Source organism: Pungitius pungitius, chromosome 8, assembly GCF_949316345.1.
Source record: "Pungitius pungitius chromosome 8, fPunPun2.1, whole genome shotgun sequence".
Classification (NCBI taxonomy): domain Eukaryota; kingdom Metazoa; phylum Chordata; class Actinopteri; order Perciformes; family Gasterosteidae; genus Pungitius; species Pungitius pungitius.
Window position 1 is genome coordinate 15,962,906 of NC_084907.1, and position 22,573 is coordinate 15,985,478.

Below are 22,573 nucleotides of genomic sequence, written 5' to 3' on the forward strand. Positions count from 1 at the left end.
AAATGGTGGAGCCGTGTGTCACTCGATCATTCTTGCAGCTGCTTGTCCCAGGGGGCCCGGGACTTTGCTTTCACATACATGTACAAGCCTCGGGGTACCTGAAAGCGTCCTTTTCACCCCGAACACTCACAGGCAGGGCGAAAAAAAAAAAACACACACAAAACCATAAATCAAGGTTAGAACACGCCGAAGTCCCACACAGACAAGCCCTTCTCACGCACACACCACACATGTCAGGTGCTATCTGGTCTTCAGATCTGAGGCCTGCACACTATGTATATAGTCTCTTGAAACTAAACACACCTACACACACACACACACACACACACACAGAAAAATACAGTAAATACAACAAATGCCCTCTCAGTAACAACATACCTCACATCCATTTCTTGCCAGTGTAAATATTTAAACTGCACGCCTGAGATATTCAGGGCATGCTACGTGATTGAGACAAAAGCATCCTGGTTTGACGGTGCACAGTGAGGTGAACGGCGAATGAATGAAACGTATTTACTTTTGCGAACACAAAAATCACAATAAAGGATTACGAAAATGCGGAAAAGAGCGAACTTGCCCGTAAGTCATGTATCGAGCGTGGAGAGGTGATACCGTAGACGCTGCGTTTAGTGTGAAACTGAGCGGTTGAGCTCAAGTTTATCAACTCTGAACACACATAGTTTCGGTGACAGGCGCCAGGGTGTGCGTGGGTTTGTTTGTGTGAATGTTTATTTAGGCTCAGTGAGGCACCATGGGAAATGCATTAGGGAGTGTCACCAGGCAAACACAACATCACAACCTCAGACGGGCCTCTCTGTTTAAAGGGTCAGCTCACCCTGATTACAAAGAAACGTATTTCCCTAATAGTGTTAAGCCAAGCAGAGAGTTTCCATTATGTTTACCACCACTAGATTTAGGTTTAACTAACCTCTTCAACGAAACAATTTAATGTACGATAGTTTCTTCATATCGGCACAAAAGAAAGCTTCTTTAAAATGTTTATGGTCACTGGTGGTGACAGCAAGTAAAGCTTAGCACTAAAGGTCACAGATTTATTGGTTGCAGCAAACACTCCTTGAGCAACTACTTTCAAACAGACCAACAGCGGTTACTCTGCTGAGTTTGATGTGATCCGCCTCTGAGCTGCTGTTCCGTCTTGTTCTGCTCATTCTTGCAATATTTTAAAATCATCTTCTGTCAAATGAATGTAGATCATGACGCTTTTCTAGTTTTCTGTACATGCATTCGTCCTTCCATCGTTCTTGGGCAATTTGAAATCCACTGCAAATGGCAGACCCCGCTAATAACAAAGTGCTCCACAGAGAGGTCATTATTGAATGTAAATACTCAAATGTTTATTGCTGAGAAAATGTCAACCATGGTTGGCATTAAGCTTTGTTTTCTTTTAATCATTTATGAAGATTCCTGTTCTGTTTGCTCCTGTTTCGGGTGCTTTTTGCACATACAACTGAATAAACAACCCTGAGATCTCCTGCTGTTAATCACACTGCGGCGACACGAAGCAGATGACCAATTAAAAATCCTCGGGCAATTGCCGAATCAGAGCTGTGCTCCGAGGGCTCTTCCACGCCACAGTGTGCCACTGCTTTTTCACAGCCCATTCCGTCCTCTCCGGCACGCTCAGCGACAGGGGTCTTCGCAGCGCACACACACAGACGCACACACACAGACGCGCGCACACACGCACACACAAACGCAGTGCACCTTATTACTCTGCAGGGCGTTAATTGAAACCCCCCTGAGTCCGAGCCGTACCTGCATTCTCGCTCTCATTATCAGTGAAGGTGCCTTTGGGGGAAGAGGAGAGGGGGGATGGTGGCAGACGGAGAGGACTCCCGAGTCTCCTGTGACAGGCAAAAAGGTGCATGAAGTAAAACATGTGGATATTTGAACCTGTACGTGCCAACATTTGATAATGGATGCCTCCATCAATTTGTCATCTTTAACGTAGACGTGACCAAGTGCTTTCTTTCTTAGACTTTGAATATATATATATATATATATATTTGGAAATGCATTGGGCTCAGTTCTTTCTTAATATTTATGAAGAAAAAATACTTTTCTTTAACCTTACATTGCTTTGTAACCAGTAAAAGGAAACCTCAGGACCCTAAGAAGTCATATTTTATGTTGTTTTCATGTTTTTGACGCAACAAAAAAAAACTCAAAATTCCAAGCAGGTTTTATTTAGCAGAATCTGATCTCTTTTTATTCTCCCTTTTATGAAGCTGTCAGGACTTTACTATCAAATCATTTCTCCTGACAAGCAAAGCAATCAGCGCTTCTCAAATGATTGTTATTTTTTTCATCAAAATGAGCAGCGTTTTCATTCAGGGTTTTGTTCTCCATGATTACATTACCAGACTTCAGCTGGTTCCACATTTTGAAGTTAAAAACAATTTCCACAAAAATCTGCAGAACAACACACAAAAGAGTTGCAGTGCCAAAGTCTGATGGCTGAAAAAGAAGGGAGAGCTCTGAAGGCATACGAGTCAAATAATATTATATTAAAGGAATGGTTTAGTTTAATTAGACGTGCAGTAAGAAGTAGCTAATAGGTGTTTGATAATTCATAATATTTAAAAAGGAGTGCAATAGATCAGCAAACCTTCTGTTCGGTTTCCATCTGCATTTGAACATTTTATTTTATTACTGATGTGCTTCTGCTAATCACAGGTTTGGAGCCAAGCATCTTCCAGCGCCTTCCAGCTTTAGACTTTAAAACTAGGTCAGGCTTTGCCCAGATGGAATATGTATGAAGGTATATATACAACGCCAAGTTACTAAAGTGTGTATTAGTCTAATGGGTTTCTGCCTATGCATGCGTGTGTGTGTGTGTGTGTGCGTGTGTTAGTGTACGTGTGCGTCAGGAGAGAAGAGGATCTGATTAGTACTACTCTGAAAGTAATTACCTTAATTAAAGCAGTAATGTGTGGAGACAGAAGGGAGTGGAGGGGGAGAGGAGAGGGGAGGCAGGGGAGAGCCTGCCATCTTTTATGGGGCAGTTTAGGGAGCGTGTGATTTAAGGGGCACACTCACCAGTGGGCAGAGAGAGAGAGAGAGTGTGTGAGGTAGGGAGGGAGGGAGAGAGAGACAGTAGAGGGTGAAACAAAAGTGGGGGTGAGTGAGGATGAAAGCGTGGTTTTGCGGTGGGAGGATAGAAAGGTGAGGAGAGAGCGTGTGTTAATGAAAAAGTGATTGAATAAAACAGTAAAATAAAAACAAGTTTGCCTCTAACAGACGTCTGGCCAAGCAGCTTCAACACACTCGTTTCTCTTCATGAATCATTTTCCATTCCATCGGCAGTGTTTTCACCTTATCTCTAGATATGCTTTCCTCACGTACACTTGAATGCACACACACACTCACACACACTCACACTCACACAACAATCCACAATAGCCTCCATTTCACACTGTTTTACAAAGCGCACTGGACCTTATCAGGCATGGCATATGACAATTACTCAACCCTGCTATGGCAGACACATTTCCTCTGCAACCTGATGCACACACACAAACACACACACACACACACACTATGAATCACTTCCAAGGTGGTGGTGTGTTCAGATATTGAGATTTGTTTCACAAGCTTGTGCTTGTAGTTTGTGTGAGAACATTAGTTAAAGTGTGACGAGCCTAAATCTGCAAATTACTCAATTTTGATCAAAATGCTGAAAAGTCAAACCTCATGGCTTTGAAAATAGCAATATGGAAATATGGCTTTGAATTTGATGAATTTACTGTTCCTCAGACCGCAAATGAGACATGAAATACACCCTCGTGGTCCCGGTGCCTCACTGCGCTCTGCTGGGAGACCACATCACTCCACTTCAAAACATCTTTAAGTGTGAAAGAGTTTTTTTAGATAACAATCTCAAAATCGAAGGGTCCATTTGCTTTTTGTATCTCTTTCTGTCCCTACTCTTCTCCACATCCCGTACGATTCGTGTACTCTTTATTGATTTTCTTCCCTATAAATACTTTGTCCCTCATATATTGTAAGGCCAAATTCGTAATTGTTCTACATGTTTTGCCCCGTCTCTCTCCAAGGCCACTCTGTGGGAAGTTTAAAGGTGTGCATCGGCCTTGCGTGTGTGTGTGTGTGTGTGTGTGCACACGCCTAGTGGTACTCGTCCGTGTGTGAGCTTGTGTCCGTGCCTTAATGCGTGCACCTTTGGTTCTGCAGAACCAGACAAAGACCTGAAGAGCAGCTCGTACATTTGCATGAGCTGGAGGTCTCATCGCAATGGTCGGATAATGGAAATCAAATGACAATCTATGAAATGCAGTCAGCGCTGTGTCCTCGTACGACATTCAGCTTACAGGTGTGAGTGTGTGTCTGTGTGTGTTTGCGGGTGTGTGTGTCAGCATTTGAATTGCAAGTGAAATAACATCTTTGTGATAGAGTGATAATGAAAATAATAACATTCCTGACAAAATATTCATAAAGGTAATGATGAATGCCAAATTTCTCAGAGAGATTCATCAGAGGCATCTTGGTTAAAAGAAAATAGTGTCCGACGTCTCCCACACCCTCAAATTATCTGCCGCTTTCACATTTCACTGATAGCATAGATGAGAACTGAGGAAAATGGACACACAATTATGCACACTTGTCGTATATTAATACTGCTTCTTGACATCTTCCATGGACCCTGAGCTGTCATCTCTTTGTCTGCTTTAATTGAAAATTAATGGTTAGTGCGTTGCCAGGGCAACCGTGGAGGTGGCGGTCGGTAGCGAGCCACATTCAGACAGACACCAGTGGCATTGTTTGTCCTGTCTGACCTTGGAAGTCAGGAAAAAAAGAAAGAAGAAAGGCAGAGGAGGACAAAAAAGACATTAAAAAGAGAATAGAGAGGTAAGGGTTGAATGTTGTGCATTGAAGCGAGGGAGAAAAAAAATAAAATAAAGTTATTATGGCCATGTTTTGGGCAGGTAGAGAGAAAGAGAACCGCGGTAGGGGTGACTGAAGAGAAGACTGAAGATATGATGTCAAAATGCCAAATGGGGAGAATTATGTTTGAGTAAGAAAGCAGAAAAGGGCCTGGTGATTCTTCTGTGGAGCGACAGGATTACCTTTGTGCTGATGGAGTCAGAGGGCACCTCGCGGTTCCCGTAATCGTCTGGACACAGGTGTGCGAGTGAGCGAGGGGCGCGCTGTGTGTAGACGTGTGCGTGGACGTGTTGGTCCTGTTTACAAATCCATTAAGGTGGACGCAGTGCCAAATGGACACTGACTTCGGGGCCAGGCATCCGTAGATTGACGGCGGCGCTTGTGGACGTCGCACAATCTTCTCCAGTGGGGAGCTCTCTGGTGCCAAGATGAGGAGAGACACGAGAGGTTACAGTGGACATGATGAAAAATCATTCAACGAGTAATTTTCAACTTTGATCTGCTCTCAAAAGATGTCAGCTGGCATTTGGTGCTTTTCGTGATTAGTGGGCTTGGATGAGGGGATGTGGAGAAAATAGGTACTGCAATTGAATTCATTCAGTGCTATTTCAATAAATGAATGCACAGAAAAATAACTTTAAAAGGATTTAGTTCACCATGTGACGTATTTTGTACTCCAGGGTCAATACTGGATGTTCATCCTCTTTATGAAATTTGAAACTATGGTATATTATAGTTAGAAAAAAGACCCTAACATAAATAGACCAAGAGACCTGCCAACAAATCCATGCTTCCTAATCAAATAAACATATTTTAAGATTGTTAAAGTATAAACTAGTAGTATAAACTAGCGCACATTGGTTTCTGCGCACTGGAGACGTTCAGAACGGGCTCCGTTGGGGCTCCGAAGGCGCCTTGTAACTCTGGCTTAGCCAGCACTAAGGTGCTGGGAAACAACACGACTTCCGTCCACACGGAAAGGCCAAAATCAACACCAAATCACACTCTGGTCACACCCTGGACGTGCTACGTTCGCACTTCTGCTGCGGACTGAAAAATGCTCACTTGGGAACATACCGTCACTGTTTTTTGACCGTAGCACTACGCACCGGTGTTTTATTGTGTGTTATTGCAATAAAGAATATATTTAAAAGATGTCGCTCAGACATTTTTTTTCAGCTGATTTTCTGACCGGGGTTTGGCGAGCAGGTTTCCACACTATGTGAACTTTGAAGGTTTCTGTTTCTGTATTTATTGGAATCATTTTACGTAATACCTATGATTAGATTTAACATCCGTTTGATCAACAAATGAACCAATATATTAACCAACTGCCTTTTCATATGAAACCTTGGATTCATGGGGTTTAGGGTTGTGTGTGTGTGTGTGTGTGTCCGTTTTACAAAGCTAATTCAGAATTAAAGACAAAGGCCAGGAAGGAAAAACATTCTATACAATTTCACAGCACTCACCGCTGACCCTGTGTGCCAACAAAGCTTCATGTTCATGTATTTGCAAGCGTTTGCTTGATCAGAGCTTGAGTACACCCACCAGCCTGAGTGCACCTTCGTGGCGATGTTTGAATGAATCACGGTGCATTTACAATACGTTTTCAGAAACATTTAGCTGCCAATGCGCTGCATAGATAATGCCCCCTTTCCTGAGGTCTGGAGAACTCTAACACACTATGAGCTGTGTGTCGGGGGGGTTGGGGCCCGGTCGTTTTTCGAGTGTGTCTCTGTGCATATTTGTGTGTTGCCCATCATTGAGGCCAACATTGAAAACCTCTCCAAGGCCTGGGAGGTCACGGCACATTTATTGATTGGAGCTTTTTCGTGAAAGTGGAACGCCTTTCCATTCCCATTGTGTATTCTGTTACACCGCACACTGCATTCAATGGGTCACATGACAGCTTTTTTCCTTTCCTTGGATATATTCACCATTTTGCCAAGTGGGACAGACCAACCAGCCAAAGTAACAACAAGTCGGCCAGTGACACACGTGAAAATCTTAAAATGTCCTTTGCTGACCCCAAATAGACGGACATAGGACATCTTAACATATAGTGCTACTTTCAAATCAAGCTGTTTCTAAACTTGTGGTGATTGATGGTTATTACTGAAGCACAGCCTGTTTGATTAACGAGGACAGGAGGCCATATGGCATTTTTGTTATTGGCCACCTTCTTGGACAACTTTGACCTGCGCAAAACTCAACAGGTGTCACTGGCAATGATGCGTAGTTTAAAAATAATCATACTTAAATGCACAAATAGATGAAAAAACCTGATGATCACAAGCAATATTAGATTCCAGCTGAATTGAATCATGTATTTAATATTATTACATTAGTGTGTCAGAAAGTGTCATGTGGTGAGATGGATTGCAGGAGGAAATTAGAGGCTGGTCCGATATATTAGGCCTTATGCAGGAAGCGATAAAAAGACACATTTCCTATTATTTTTGTTCGTATCCAAAATTGGTTCTTATTTTGGTACATTGATCCCAATTAAGACAATACAAATCCCTGAATGATGTTGCCTGTGTTCAGTGACTTACAACCTGCTCTTTGAAGCCTTTTGATGATTTTTTTCTCAAGAAGAAAATCACATTTTTACGTTGTTTAAGGTCATTTAGTGATAACACAATTTCACTACAGCAGAAGTTTGAATGATCAACAATGCTTGATGAACCCCCGAGTTAACTTCTCTTCCTTTTTTTTGTCTAAAAGGAAAATTGATACAAATACATAAATATTACTACATATCAAAGAGATTGTTGCTGCATGAGGCCCATTAAAACTGTAAGGGAGAGTTGTTTGGTTTAGAATATTACTCAACATTGTAACAAGAGGTCATCTCCTTTCATAACTCTCCCAAAATCAATCAGAGTCCAAGGGAAACATTGATATGGCTTAAGAACAACATAAATCTTTTCATACAATAACACTCATTGTACACTCACAGCAACAAACTAAAACCAGGACGGACAACGCTGTAAGATAGAAAACATAACTTCTAAATGTGTCATTGAAGATTCTCGCCCGTGCTCGTCTGTTTCTTTTGGACGGGGAGGGGAGTCATTTTTATTCATTTATTGCAATAACAATTTACAAAGTATAGTATGAGCTGTTTAACATGCTTCCAATAGTATTACCTCAAATAGTATTTGTTTTAACGGCAGCGATAGGTTGAAAAAACCTGCACATGTGGAGGGGAGCGAGCACTTCTGTCAATATGATTAAACCCAAAGGCTAAGGCTGCTCAACAGTCTGAGCACACTGAAATGAAATGTACATCTGAGCAAGTGGAATCATATTTGCTTCGCTCCCTCGTGACATGTATGCAAGTGCGCTTCGATTAACTGATAACAACAGCTATTATGAAATTAATTTTTATGCATAGCAATTACCCAGAACACAGGCATAATGTCAACATGTTTGTAAAGTTAAATTACATTAAAACCTGCATAGAGAAAACAATAATGAAGAGGAGTTCATGCCTGATGATTTGTTATTGGGCCCCGTTGCATTTTATTTATTAACACGCACACACATGGTGGAAACTGACTAAAGAACTGTAGGGAAACAAATATTGATCTTTTTACTCAGCTACTCTTATCTGATTCTTGTTACATTGCAGTTTCAGATTCATTCTATTAACGTACAAACAACAAATTAATTACAGCTAATTAAACTGTATTTTGTGAAATGAATATACAAATGATACACTATCCATTGTTCCAAAATAGGATTTGCTGAATTCACATTTTGAATGCTCAAAATAAATCAAATATATATTGTTCTTCATTTAACCAGGTATTAGCAAATTCACTGAAACGCAGCAACAATTATACACCAACAAATAAAAACCCAACAACTTATTTAAACTACAAAAAAGTTAATACAAGATCAAAATTAAAATGAAATCCTGTTACTTAAATATTTGGCGTCACCCGTCTCATCGGCACAGAAAGACCGCAATTCACATCAGAGACAGTTTAACTCATTTAACTCACTTGAACTAGTGGAGACGAACAGTGCAACAGAGGAGAGCGTTTATGCGAGAGAGGTGGAGCTGCAGCTCCGTACGGTCGGACCAACTGAAGGAGTCAGGCAGCAGGGAGGCGGAAAGTGATGCAAGGGGGGGGGAAGAGACAAAAGTTGTTGCGCGTTGATGATTTGGAAGGTGGATGAAAGGGACTCGCCGCTGCAGGGAGGAGGGAGCAGATAGAAGAAAGAGCCAGAACGATGGATCACTTTCCCGTGTGACACGTGTGGCCAAATCCATCATCTTGGGCAACCATGTGCGTCACTCGCATCAAACTTTCCAAATGAAAGGGCCACCTCACTCTTCCACTCCCCTCTCTAATCCTCTCTCCATCTTCTCTTTTACCATCAAGTCTCTGTTTGCCTTTACACGTACACACACACACACACACACATTCTCTCCATACATACTTACAAACTTCCTTCTTTTTTTTCCACGGGAACTTGCTGAGAGGGCTAATTATGATGTTTTGTAACAGCCGCGTAGCCTTAGGATGCAAAACACATCTCCGCTCTGCCAGACGCGGCATTGTGGGTAATCTTATCTGATGTGAAAAGGGGTGGTGAATGTTATTTGCAGGCTGCATTGATGTTTAAATAGCAGTTTGAATGCTTCCTCTGCAAGGAAAGGACTGTGATTGTATGGTTGGCGAGCAAACAAGTGTATCAGATGATATCAGCCGTGGCCCACTTTACTATCCTGGGTGAGGCGCATGAGTCGGTGCCATAAAAACTTCTCCCAGCTTATGCATACATCTCTCTCCGACTCCACCGTCAGCTTTCCTCAGTAACGTCCGCAGGCGTGCGCGTCTCTGCGTGCAGGTTCATCGACCCCTGCGTCTGTTGCACTTTATGGCAGTGATATGTTAAGTACCTCATATTAAAGTCATAAAAAAAAGGGGTCTGGAAGTAGCTTGATGCATTTTAAAGCTGTAGACGTAAGGCCGCAAATCAGCCTCTGCTCCACAGGCCCGACACACAGCGACAGACACACACACACACACACACGCGCGCGCGCAAGGCCCGGCTTGCCTTTCATATGCACGAAATGACAAGAGGGAAGAGAGGACAGGAGACAAGAGGACAGGAGAGGAACAGGAACACGAGGGAAGATGAAAGAAAAGGTGGAAGGAAGACAGTAATAAGGAGGAGAAAGTGTCTGAATTGTAAATGAGTGAATGTCGCTCTGACAGCGGAGCAACCGGACAGACACATGATGGAGCTTTCATCCCTCACCACTGTGTCATCGCCCCCGTAAAAGAGAGAGCGCCATATACTTTTCTCATTTTGTGTCCAATTTCGATGTGATAGGAGGGCACAGGATAAGTGAAAAAGAAGAGGGAAGCACCTCAACCCCACCAAGTCTCTCCGTCTTTCTACCACACACACACACACACACACGCACACTCACCCACACACACACACACAGCGAGGAGACCGACTTTTCATTTCTTTAAGTAAGTTCTCTTTAGCCGTGCTGCCAGATGAGGTTTGATACCTGTGATTCCACAGTTAATCCTGGTTAGAATTTAAATAGGAGGGAAATTATTGTCTTTCTTTTACTTCCCTTTCCTCACTTCCATTTTCACCAACGCCGTCTTCTCTCTCCCAATCTCCCTCCTTCTCTTTTCTCTGGCGCGGGGGCGCGGAAAAAAAGCCTGACCTCTGCGTTTCCCCCCCCCGTCCTTAAGATTGGTTTTAAATACTCAGCAGATTAAAGCACAGGCATGAAAGCTCACATTAGCCATATATTTAAAAAATCCCCCTGGCCGATAATCCATGTATTTGTCAGAATCAAACACTGGGGAATAGAAAAGGGACCAACGACATGATGAGTAGCCGGAGCCAGACACATTGTGAAGGGGAATTAGAAGGAGAGAGATACATTTAACAGAATGTGGCCCGAGAAGAAAAGTCCTTCAGGATGATTATTGAAATTCCCTCAAGACAGGTTCACGTGAGCGTTTGACGGGACAAAAAGCACCGTGGCAATTTGACGACCTCTGATGCCCTTCACCGTCTCCCTCTCTGTCTCTCTGCAGTGTGCACACACACACACACACACACACACACACACACACTTATGGACTGACCTGTAAGAAGGAAAGACTGATCTAATGTGCAAGGTTCACCTGCTGGATGTTTAAAGGCAGTTTTATGATGAAAAAAATGCAACCTTCACAGATGTGAATGTATTGTCAAAAAAGACTAAAAGAGTTGGGAACATGTATTTGTTATAATTGAAAATGTTTAATTGAATTTTTTAGTGTTTAAACAGATAAAATAAGCATTTTCATGTCCAATCAAACATTACATAGAAAAACACTGCACAAATAAATGCACTTTTGAAAGGTCAGAGAAATATTGTTTACCATTTGTGGCGTATTCTCTGTTCACTGTCTATATTTTACAGAAAATTCCAAGGACAATCCTATAAAACAAAAAGGAATAATATTCATATACAGTCTCCCACTGCATCCCTTCACTGATATTACTTCTGGTTTCAGTTTTCTTTGAGCTGGCAAAAGGAACTCAGGAAGACGTTGATGAGATGAATAGTTTTATATGTTCAATGTCAACAGTGCTTTTAATGTATGCAATTGTCTTTCAATTAATGCTCAACGTGTCAAAGGGGGCCGAGTATTACAGCCGGAGTGAACATTTACATGGCTGGTGTGGCTTTCTAATTCAAAAATATATAGTTATAAATTTCATTTTTTTTGCACTGAGATTTTTTAACATTTATCTTTTCTACCTTTTAGAATAAATTGCCACTAAAAATAAGCTTTGCCTGAAAATAGCCACTTAAATTAGAATTGTTTTATATTCTCTTTTTCACTTTTCTATTTATTTACTTTGAATTTGAAACAAACCCTTTTTTCCTGCCATCTCTGAACCCATCGCTACATGCGTGATAGAGTCTTGAGCTGGTTATTGCATCAGGGCTGCTCTGTATGTCAGCTTAACACTGATAGCCACAGTAATGTGACAGAGCTCTCCAACTTACATCTCTCTCTCTCTCTCTCTCTCTCTCTCTCTCTCTAAAACTCTGCCGAGAAATGCCACACATAGCATTGCACAAAACACACACACACACACGCACACATTAAGAAGGTTGCTAAAGAAAGCCAATCCTATCTCATCCTTCCCCTCGTAGCCTCTCTTCCATTCCCCCGGACCAGTCACTGACGGTACACAATGGCGAGCTAAAACCATAGAAGCTCTTCCACGTCTTTTTCTCTATGTGTGTGTCCGTGTGTGCGATGCTTTCGGGGGGGGACAAAGACCCCTGCTGTGGGGAGTCCTGTGGGAAAGGCGTGCGGCCCGGAAGATGTGAGCGCACCGGCGAGTGATAATGTCAGCCGGAGAGATACGGCGTGTCATTTTACACAACCGCACATCAAAAAAGACAGTGGGGGGAGAGAAGAGAAGACAGCATGTCATTTGTTTGCTTTGATACAAGATCGTACCCAGGGAGGGACTGGAAAGCTCTGAGAGTGTGTGTGTGTGTGTGTGTGTGTGTGTCTTTGACGTTGTGTTCGTCCCGCACACGGGCAGATGAAAGGATAGCGTTTCAGGGGTATCCTAAATGTCTCCTATTAAGTTTCCCCACAAACGGACAAGCACACATGGAGGCTGGCACACTTCTGTCACGTCCAACTCCGGAGCCATTCCACATCTTCGGCATGTTGGAGTCGACAGATCAAGGCGCACCCAGGTTTGATGATCACTGCACAGCGGCAGGAATAGCTGCACTTGACCCGGTGGAAGTGTTTGAGACTCGCCATGGGGGGAATGTTCAGACTTTTTACTTAAGTAAAAGAAGGATGAAAGTTCCATGTTTAGAATTGTGCATAACCGGAGAGTTAATCTGAAAAGAAAATAGGGTTGTTTTTTTTAAACTTTTCAATCCATACTGTTTTGTTGAGGGGTGCTATTTGGAGATTTGAGGCCTCCAGACGTCGGCCCGGTTGAGCATATAGTCTCGATTTAAGGCGCTCGGCATGTGGTGCTCAAAGTGGCAGACAATACGCTTGAGAAAGCGTGATGCCGTTACTCAGGTTATGCACAGACCCAGTCAAGAGCAGTTTCATGTAGGAACAACATCTGATTGAAAGACATTATTTCCTGAATGAAACAGAGTCTGGACTCTCAATTTGAGTAAAAGTACATAAGTACACCACGCCATTTACTCAAGTACAATGTGCTTTTTTTACTGTGCTTTTGGTTTTGACCCAGTGTATTTTTACACTATATAACTTTTTGAAACCAGTGGTAGACACAATACCTTCGGCATACGGCTAAACCTCCCCACTGTGTTAAAGATGATAAAGTGGTATTTAGTACTTATATAGTAAATACAGTGCCGTATCAGTTTAGAAAGAGTAGGTCATAACAGATACCAGTACTCATATCCCCTCCCTGCTTTGAATCATCACACATTCCTTGAGTCACTCTCAGTCCGTGTTGTTTTTTTTTGTCATGGTGACGGTTTGTTTTTTTAAGAGAGTGATGCTCTGGGTCCTTCACCAGGATACTTGGGGATTTGGAGACTTGAGTATTGCTCAAAGATACTTAATGACAAGAGATAAAGAGAAGAAGTCATTTAATATTGTTATAGCCTTGATGTACCGCAGCAGTGGTGTTATTCAGCCTCAGTCTTCTGTTGTCTTTGCATAACCGCTGAGTGGTTTGTTGGTGTGTGTGTTTTTTTTCATGCGAGTGCGCGCGTGTTGCTTGGCCACTTTGTCATTATTTGTAAACAAGCCCACTCGTGCGGGCGCATACGACTGTGTCTGTGAATGTTTGGATAATTTGGTCTCTGCGCTGTTTTCACGCTCTGGGTCTGTTTATTTGTGTGTGTGTGTGTGTGTGTGTGTGTGTGTGTTTGAGACTTCTCTTTGGGTGTGACACTAAATGCATTGTGGTGATTTCACGAGGGTCTGTTTGTAAACATCAGCACCAGTAGGTTTTTATTTCATTTTCCGCTTTATCTTCTTACCACGTTATTCCCAGATGGCTGAAGCTGGCGCGTGTGTTGTAATGCATCCGCATGTGCTTTCTGCTCCCACCCGCACACAAACAACGTGGCCTCCAGAGCTGATTCGTTCAGAGTCAGATCCATGCGTTTGAAGGACCGGGATTGAGTCATTCAAAGTTAGAGGCTGGAGCTGTGACGCCGTGGGTGAGCTCCCCCCATATTTCCCCTTAATTAAGCGAGGGAAAACCTCGTAGTACCGCCAACCCAGTTCATGTAGCCACTTATGTTTTCATTTAATTACCTGTCCACTTTGATAATTATTCCCCCTGATTAACAGGGGGGAGAAGGGTTTCCTAAATGGGAACAGGAGATGGGTGAGAGGGCCAAGCGGCGTTTTTTTTTTTGCTGAAGGTGTTGACTTAAGATGTCCAAGCCAGCTCCTATTTTGATCCGGTTACTTACTTGGCCCGCTTCAGCCCAGCCTGGGCTCGCCTTGAATTTATTCAGGCCGTGCAGAACACGCAGTACTTCGGAGTATCCTGTGCTCCGTTTAATCCTGTTATTTGATGCACCCGCGAGCCAAAACTAGGGAAACAACAACTAGAAAATCACCATTCTGCTAATAAAATGTCAACAGTTACACAAGAACAAACACAAGGAGGATTCAGTGTCTTTGTTCTCTACCGTGATTCTTTACATTCTGTTGTTCAGGTTGTATGTCACTATACATTTATTGTAAGTAGCCATATACACACTGTGGGTGCAGTTATAAAGTTTCTTTTAATAATACCTTCTGATTTTTTCAATCAAACTTAAAAGTGCACTTTCATGGAAACAGCCACTTAAAAAAGCATCACTCATCACCATCCAGGTGCTGAAATTAACACCCGTCATCATTCCCTGGAGATTTATTGGAGTTAAAACAAAGTGTTCCGGGGAATTTTTTTTTGTCAGGCTTAGAGAAGAGGTGAGCACATGTATGTATACATACATGGATATATTTATTAAAAAGGGTAGATAGATAGAATATGCACTACCTTCTCATTTGCCTTCATCATTTCAAAAGCGTTTACCGTGAAAATAAACTTTGTTTCATGCACAGCAAATTTCAGAGAGTTAAATTGACTCTGTGAGATTTAATTTTAACTCTAAGCTGGTGTTTATTTTGTGTTAAATCAACATCAACGAAGTGTTAACAATTTAACTCGTGTCAAATAAGTGTCAAAATGAATCTGATCAGTGTTAAATGCAACATCATTTAGCTGATGCTTTTATCAAAAGCAACTTATGTTGCATCTTTAACACATGGGGTTTACATTTTAGCCCAGGGAGTGATTCGGGGTTAGGTGTATTGCTCAGGGACACTCTGACATAGAACATGGGTAAGAGAGGGTTTGAACCAATAACCTAGTGGTTCCTGACACACACAGCACATGGAGTTAAACCCACACCAAGAAGTGTGAGACTGTATACAGTTACTTTTCAAACCTATCAAACAGTTAATTTAACTCTAAGTGTTGCAAATGAATCTGATCTTGACACTGGATGATGACTCCAACTCTATCGCATTGATTGAATTGACAGAATTGACTCTGTAAGAGTTGAATCAACTTTTTGCAGCGCGATTTCAACCCTGCACTTCAACACTTTTGCCCGACACCGGAAAATTAACTCTAAGAATTTTGCTGTGTATGAGAGATAAACACTCGCACACACAAATACACACCCACAACATTTGCACACTTACACACACACAGACACATATTTTAGTGGTATTGATCGCGCCAATGAATGGGTGGTGATTTACTGCAGTCGTGGCCCACTGTTGGGTCGTACTGTGATGGACTGCCTTCATTTTCCAATGGTAAAAGCTTCAATAGAGAGAAGCCAGGAGGGTAACACGGCATTTAATGGCAAAAGCAAAATTATTCCAAGATCTTTTCATGAGTTATGACACTCTTTTTTTCTCATGACTTGCAGCGACAGGTATGATGTAATTTCCAAATTTCTTCAGAGACAGTAATCTCAACACTGATTATGCTGTCAATTAGTGAATGAATGTGGTGGTAAGGGGGGGGGGGGGTGGTAATAACTCTGCAAAAGGAATTGTCAGGCTTCCAAACTACATAACGGACTTCGAGAGATGTCTATTTGCATGGTAAGTGAAAAAAATACAAGGCTGAATCCACTTTTTCACTTTATTCATGGGATACAGCATTCCTGAGGTTGATTTCGATCTTTTGGCATGAATTAATAAAGACTTCAACAAGGTGTGAAACAAGACGAAAGTTATTACACAATGTTGTCTGTGGAGAGGAACGGCGTGAAAAATATAAAGTTCTCAAAAACAAATATCAAAAGTAACATTACAACAAAAAGGTGAGGAAACAAATCAAAGTGCTTCCTGGTCCTCCATGCTTTGGATGATGGCGCTTTGTTGACGGGTTTCTGAGCTCCAAATTCTATGTAGAGTAACATCTGTTCTTCTCTGCCTCCACAATAGCGCAACTCAGCCGGGATGCAAAGAGAGGTCAAAAGATCAGTGCCTTCCCCACACACACGCACACACACACACACACACACACTCGGGGAGAGAGAGAGAGGGGGGGGGGGTCATTGCGAGAGGCTCTACCTCTCACCGGCTGCTGTTTTCCTTTTGTGCGCCAGGGCTTTACGAGGATAGGGCAGGCGATGCAAACGCGCACCTGCTTTAGAGGCATTACGGTAGCGCAACTGTCCCCCCCCCCCCCTCGCAACACACACACACACACCCACACGCCCGTACGCTCGCGCAGCCCTAGTGATTCAAACCCTGATTTCCAGCAAACGAGCAAGCAACAGACGGGATGCCAAAAAAGCGAGTGAGGAGCAGCGGAGGGGTCGTTCGCGCTGAATGAGCCTCTTGGAGAGACAGCGAGAGGAAGGCAGACGCGACAAAACAAGACGAGAAGCTGCGCGCTTTCGCCGCGGCAACTTGCGCACAGTGCCAGAGTTTTTAGCGGCAGTATTGTTCCGACTTCACTCCAGAGGGGCCACTCGGAGGAGAGAGGACGCACACAAAAGGGGAAAAAGGAAAGGACTAACGAGCACGCTTTGTCGTTTTAAAGCGACGGTCCTGCGGTCTTAGATCCTAGATTTCTCTGTCTCTCCCCTCTCTTGTTTCTTTCCATTTTTTCTCTTTTTTTTTTTTTTTTTTTTTACAATTTTTTTTTTTCGTCCCGTCGGTTTTGAGCCCCTTTGTCGCCCCGAGAGAGAGAGAGAGAGAGAGAGAGAGAGAGAGGACGCGCCGGGGGTTTGAGGAGCCGAAGCGGGGCTGTCCACATGGTCCAACCACTGGCGTGAAAGTTGACTTCTTCAGAAAACCAGAGAACAGGTTGATGCATTATCTACACTTTCCTCCCCCCCCCCCCTCCCGTGTCTTTTTTTCTTCTTCCTCACTCTTTCCTCGCCTCGGTGCTTCTATTGAAACTTTGTGATAAACCACGTTTTGAGCCGACCGCAAAAGTTCCAACTTTTCCATCGCACGTGAAAACTCCTGCGCGCGAGGTTAATAATACAAATAGGATATTTTAAAACACACTCGGGAGTTTTTTTTTTTTCCTCGTTCAAACCCCCCCCCCCCCCCCCCCCTGCGTCCATGTGTCATTTGAAACTTGTTCCTTTTCTCCGGGTTAATTTATTAGCCACGTATTAAAACCCTCTTCGAGGCGTTCATCCTTTCGGTTTCTAAAGGAGCGAGAAGGCGCTGGAATAAGTTTTCTTGTATTTATTCGCTTCACACGTGTTAGTGGTACGCGCACCACACACACACACACACACACACACACACACACACACACACACACACAGAAACACCGACGTTTATTCAAATTGACGTTGGTTTTAATTTCTGTGAACTCATAAATGATCACGTCATAGTTTGGTGAACTGAGTGACCCGGTGTTTTATTTTTTGTTTTATTCCTTTTATTTCTTTTAGATATTGTGATTGTCCGAAGGCGCTGCTCCCGAGCCAAACAAAAGTTGTGTCTCGAAGGTTTAGACTCAGAAGTCGGCAAGGAGAATTTTGATTGGAGGCAACGAGTTAAACTCCGCGTGCCCGTAAATAACAGGGGATTCGATAATAAACACGCATCGATTCATGCGGTGACGATTTGGTGACTCGCGTGGGAACGCTTTGTCATCGCGTTGTACCTGTGCCGGTCACCACTGCCTTTTAATTCTTAATTGATTTAGTTTTAGTTTAGTTTAGCCCCTCGCTGGAGATTATGTTTTAAGTGAGGGAGAGAGGGAGAGAGAGAGAGAGAGGGAGAGAGAGAAAAAAGGCTTTCTTTGAGACTTGGTCAAAGGGTCAGGGGGACAATACTTTCCTTTCAAACCGTTTTGACTTTTGAAATTGGAACCGCGTTTTGTGACCAAACGTTTGCTGAGTTATGTTGCGTTTTCCATTTGGATCTACGGATAAAATACACAACAATATGCCAGGCGTGCACAAGTTCTCCATGCACAGTAAAAGTTGAACAGGGAATATCACAGTGATCAGATCTGTAGGGTTTTAGACAGATCATTAGGTCATTGTAACACTTTTTTATTTATTCATGAATTACGTTACATTAAATACAATACAATACACGTGATTTAAAAAAATGTGCATGCAGCGCTGACTTTGAAAATATTTTAAAACTAGAAATTGAGGGGGTGGAAGTCTGTACCTGTTTTTCCTTTCCTTCTAAAGTCATAAACCGCCTGAAAGCAGGCCTACAATACGGAAAGAAATGATCCTTTATATTTAGAGAGAAAATAAAAAATGAACTACTTACAGCCAATATCTTACATTACAAATAGATCAATGAGGCAAACGGTAGAACAACTGTAGAATGTCTTCACTTTGTTAATAATAAATAAATAAATACAAATAATCACAATTTGAAACATCAGCCACAGCATTCCCTCACGCCAGATCCACTCAGGTCCCGCGTGACGGAAAGCGGCGCGAGGGACGAAACGGCCATTAATTGGTGTTCGCTGGGTGTCACGGAGAGAAACGCGCACCCTGACGCGGACATTATTGCGCCGTGATTGATGGGCGTCGGGGCATTTGGCATAATTCATTTTATTTACTGTGTCCTCTCTCTCTCTCTCTCTTTCTCCTGTTGTGTGCCCCCACCTTTCCCAAACACCCCCCCCCCCCTTTCGCTAAACGACCCCCCCCCCCCACCCTCAACATGCCCCCCCCCCCCCCGCCCCTCCCTTTTTCTGTGGTGGCATTTCCGTGACGCGATGACACACTTTTAATTGCACTTTAATAGAAGATCCAGCGGGAATGAAAAAACTCTTCATCACGTTTTTATGACCTTGTCACATTTCTGATGTCAGGTATTTTGTGGTGGCTCCGAGGACTCGAGTGTGAAGTGTGTACAGAATATGAATAATGAATAATAACAAAAAAATAGTTCACTTGATCAAAATGAAAAGTAGCCTTCATACAAATCTGCTCGTTCATGTTTTAGTGTTCAAACAGCCTCGTGCTGCTGTGTTTAAATCAGCAAAATTAGGTTCAGACTTTTAAGATGATTTATTTGTTAATTATTTGCAAAGAAGCTAAATGTTTTTTTTATTTGCATATCAGCACGACCTGCGTCATTTAAATAATGCAGAAATCGTTGCATGCTGACAGTGGCCCTCGATATATCTCAGGTAATTGTTTTTGATATTCTAAATTTGCTGAAATTATTTCCCAGAAATATGGAGAAGAAAATCCTGTTCTGACTTTTCCTTTTTAAATGTCTGAGATGCGAGTTCCTTTAACTGCTCCGTCTCTCAGGCTCAGCCGCTCAGATTTCTCTGTTGCTGTCAAACCTTGGATTTGTTGGTACAATTTCCGACAAAATACGAATGACTGCACAATTTAATAATTTGCGCATTTGATATAAATTGCCCGCCTGATAATCTCTCTCAAAACACAGCGACCAAGCGGCTCACTGATAAAGGATGTGATCCTTTCTTAATTGTCTACTTCTATTTAAAAACCACAACATCCAAGAGCACAGACTCACTGTAAAGTTAACACTTCGGTGATGTGCTTTGCTCATTGATCACGTCAGTCACAGGCTGTTCATGCAAATATAATAACACACAATGACACAAAGGAGTGTTTGAGAGGCAGAAGTAGTAATTTGGTTAAAAAAGAGTGTACAGGAAGCCAGAGGTGTCAGAGACAGATCGACGCTCTCTGCTCTCCTGTCGGCTATTGTGCGTCCGTGTCTGTTTGCCTCAGCGTTGCCACTTTTTAAATTTTTTTTTTTTTTTTTATCTGACTTGCCTCAACACTTTTCCCTCTATGCCTTTTTTTCCCTTCACTCCTCTCGACAGCTGTGTCTTTTCCATGTCCTGTTTTGTTTCATTGTTTATACGAGTCGCTCATGTGCTGCTGATTTTTATCACTTTCACACTCTGTTCTTCACCAGACAATTGTTTCTGTTATGCTTACTGACACATTACTTAAATGATGATTTTCAGCTTGGTCCTGCGTGTGCGTGCGTGTGTGTGTGTGTGTGTGTGTGCGTGTGTACGTGTGTGTGTGTGTGTGCCGGCACATGTATGAGAGTGTCTAGAGACGGGCAATAATGCCTGTGAGTCTCATGCGCTTTAAAAAAAAAAAAAAAAAAAACCTTCAAGCGGGATTAAAAGCCAGTAACATGATTGTGTTGGTCCATAAACTCACTTTAGAGAGTCCTTACCTCCGGCGTGAGCGCACGTGAATGTATGTACGGATCAGCGTGCACATCCCAGTGCGTCCGCGTGTGTGCGTGTGTGTGTGTCCCAGAGTGCTTCCCCCCCCCCCCCCCACTCTATTCACCTGTCCTGCTCGAGTGAAAATGGACAGTTTTTTGGAGTTTTAAATGTCCTGTGCGTCGGTAGCGCTGATGGCTCGCCCCGTCCGTCTCTCCATCTCTCCTCATTAAAGCCCTCCTGCTATCCGTAGCCCACAAGTCTGAGTGGGCTTTTGGCTCCAAAGTGATGTTGAAGAGCACCCGTGCACAACTCTCTGCTGCACGTGTCGTAGAGTTGACCCCGTGATAGACGCTCACAGGTTTACTTCTATTGCAGCACTTAGTGCATTATCTGCCTAAAAAGATGCAGTGGTGAATTTATACGATATCCTTCGGATGATGTTTGATGAAACGTGTGCAGGGAGAGAAAAGCCTGTTTTGTAAATCGAAATTATTTGAGTGTTTGTCCTGGAGCTGACGTTACCGCGCGCTGTGTGCATTTCAGCTGAGCATTTTTGGGGGGCTTTTTAATGTTAAAACAGGGTAGAATTCAATTTGTCTATATGTTTAAACAAACATGTAATTATAGGTTAAAATGAAAACCCTACTTCAATCTAAAATACATCAGATTCTTTTTTTTTTGGAATGAAATAATTCCTTTGTGGATTCACAAAACGATTCAATGAAAACTACCTGACTATAATCATTGCGTACCATCGCGATAGCAATTTGGGCTTGTTGCCTCTTTCAAAATATGTTAATGAACTAACATTTGACAAATTAATGGATTAAACGTAGGTGCTGTTCTTCATTGGCAGCCAGCAAGTGGGGGAGTGCTCTGGATGTGTTTTGAAGTGATTGACTGCACAGCGAAAGTGCCGCCACATTGCTTTAGACCGAGGCCTGATTATACATGTGGTTCTAATTGAGCCGGTTATTTTGGAGAAGCTGAGGGCTGAATACTTGTGTCTGTGTTTCAGTCTCTCTATCTGTCTGCGTGTGCAAATAATAAATCCCACACATTTTTCAGAGATGAGACGTGTTTTTTATGACGGGTCAGAAGGCGGCGTCACGCAGTGAAAGTCTCAGGGCAGCAAGAGAAGGAGATCGAGAAGACGCCTTTGGGCATTTCTTTTTTTTTTTTGTAGGGATTTGACCACCTGAGAGAAAGAAAAAAAAAAAGCAGTTTTCCTCAATTGGTGTCGTTTGAAGGAGCCGTCATCGCACACGTGGTGACACCAGCCCCAACTTTATCCTTTGAAATGAACCAACTTTTTCTTCTCCTCTTGATTGAAAGGTCGATTGTTTTCGCTCGACACAATGCTTCAGGTCACACGTCCGCGCGTTTCGGGCCGGTTTTTGTGTGTGTGTGTGTGTGTGTGTTTGTGTGTGTGAGGTGGCCGGGAGGCAGAGCGGCACAGAGACGTTTCTGCGGCTCCACGGAGGAGCAGCGGCCCATTAACAGCTGATGGATGTGGGAAGGAGTGACCCAATAGCTCAGAGCGGAAGAGGCTGTTTCCTACGGGCGCCGTGGGGGGGTAGGAGGGGGGGGGGGGGGAGATAGAACATATGATTGAGAGGCCGGTGGAAGTGAGGGAAGCGACGCCCTCCTTTTCGGCGTGGGCTCGCTCAGAGGCGTTAGATCAGCCTCTCTGGGCCGGATTTCACAGACAGAGGGACAAGAGTCACACACGGGGCCCTCGGGTCAGATGGGTCGGCGCCCGAGGCCGCGACTGTCGAAGGGACAGCGGCGAGGCGGGGCAGCGTTGGGCGTAGTGCGCGAGCGCCTGTTGTGTTTGAGCAGAGCATCTTCACACAAAAAAAACCCTCCCATTGGTCGTTTTGTCCCC

General features: G+C 43.2%; 1 protein-coding gene across 3 annotated transcripts in view; it reads left to right on the forward strand.

Moving 5' to 3' along the window:
- Positions 1–16,735: 16,735 nt before the first annotated feature.
- Positions 16,736–22,573, forward strand: part of foxp4 (forkhead box P4) — a 95,405-nt gene continuing 89,567 nt past the window's right edge. For 2 of the 3 annotated variants that reach the window (XM_037448548.2, XM_037448549.2), the window contains exon 1: positions 16,736–17,324. The gene's annotated coding sequence lies outside the window, so the exon portion shown is untranslated. The remainder of the gene's footprint in view (positions 17,325–22,573) is intronic. The other variant, XM_037448550.2, reaches the window with a different exon arrangement.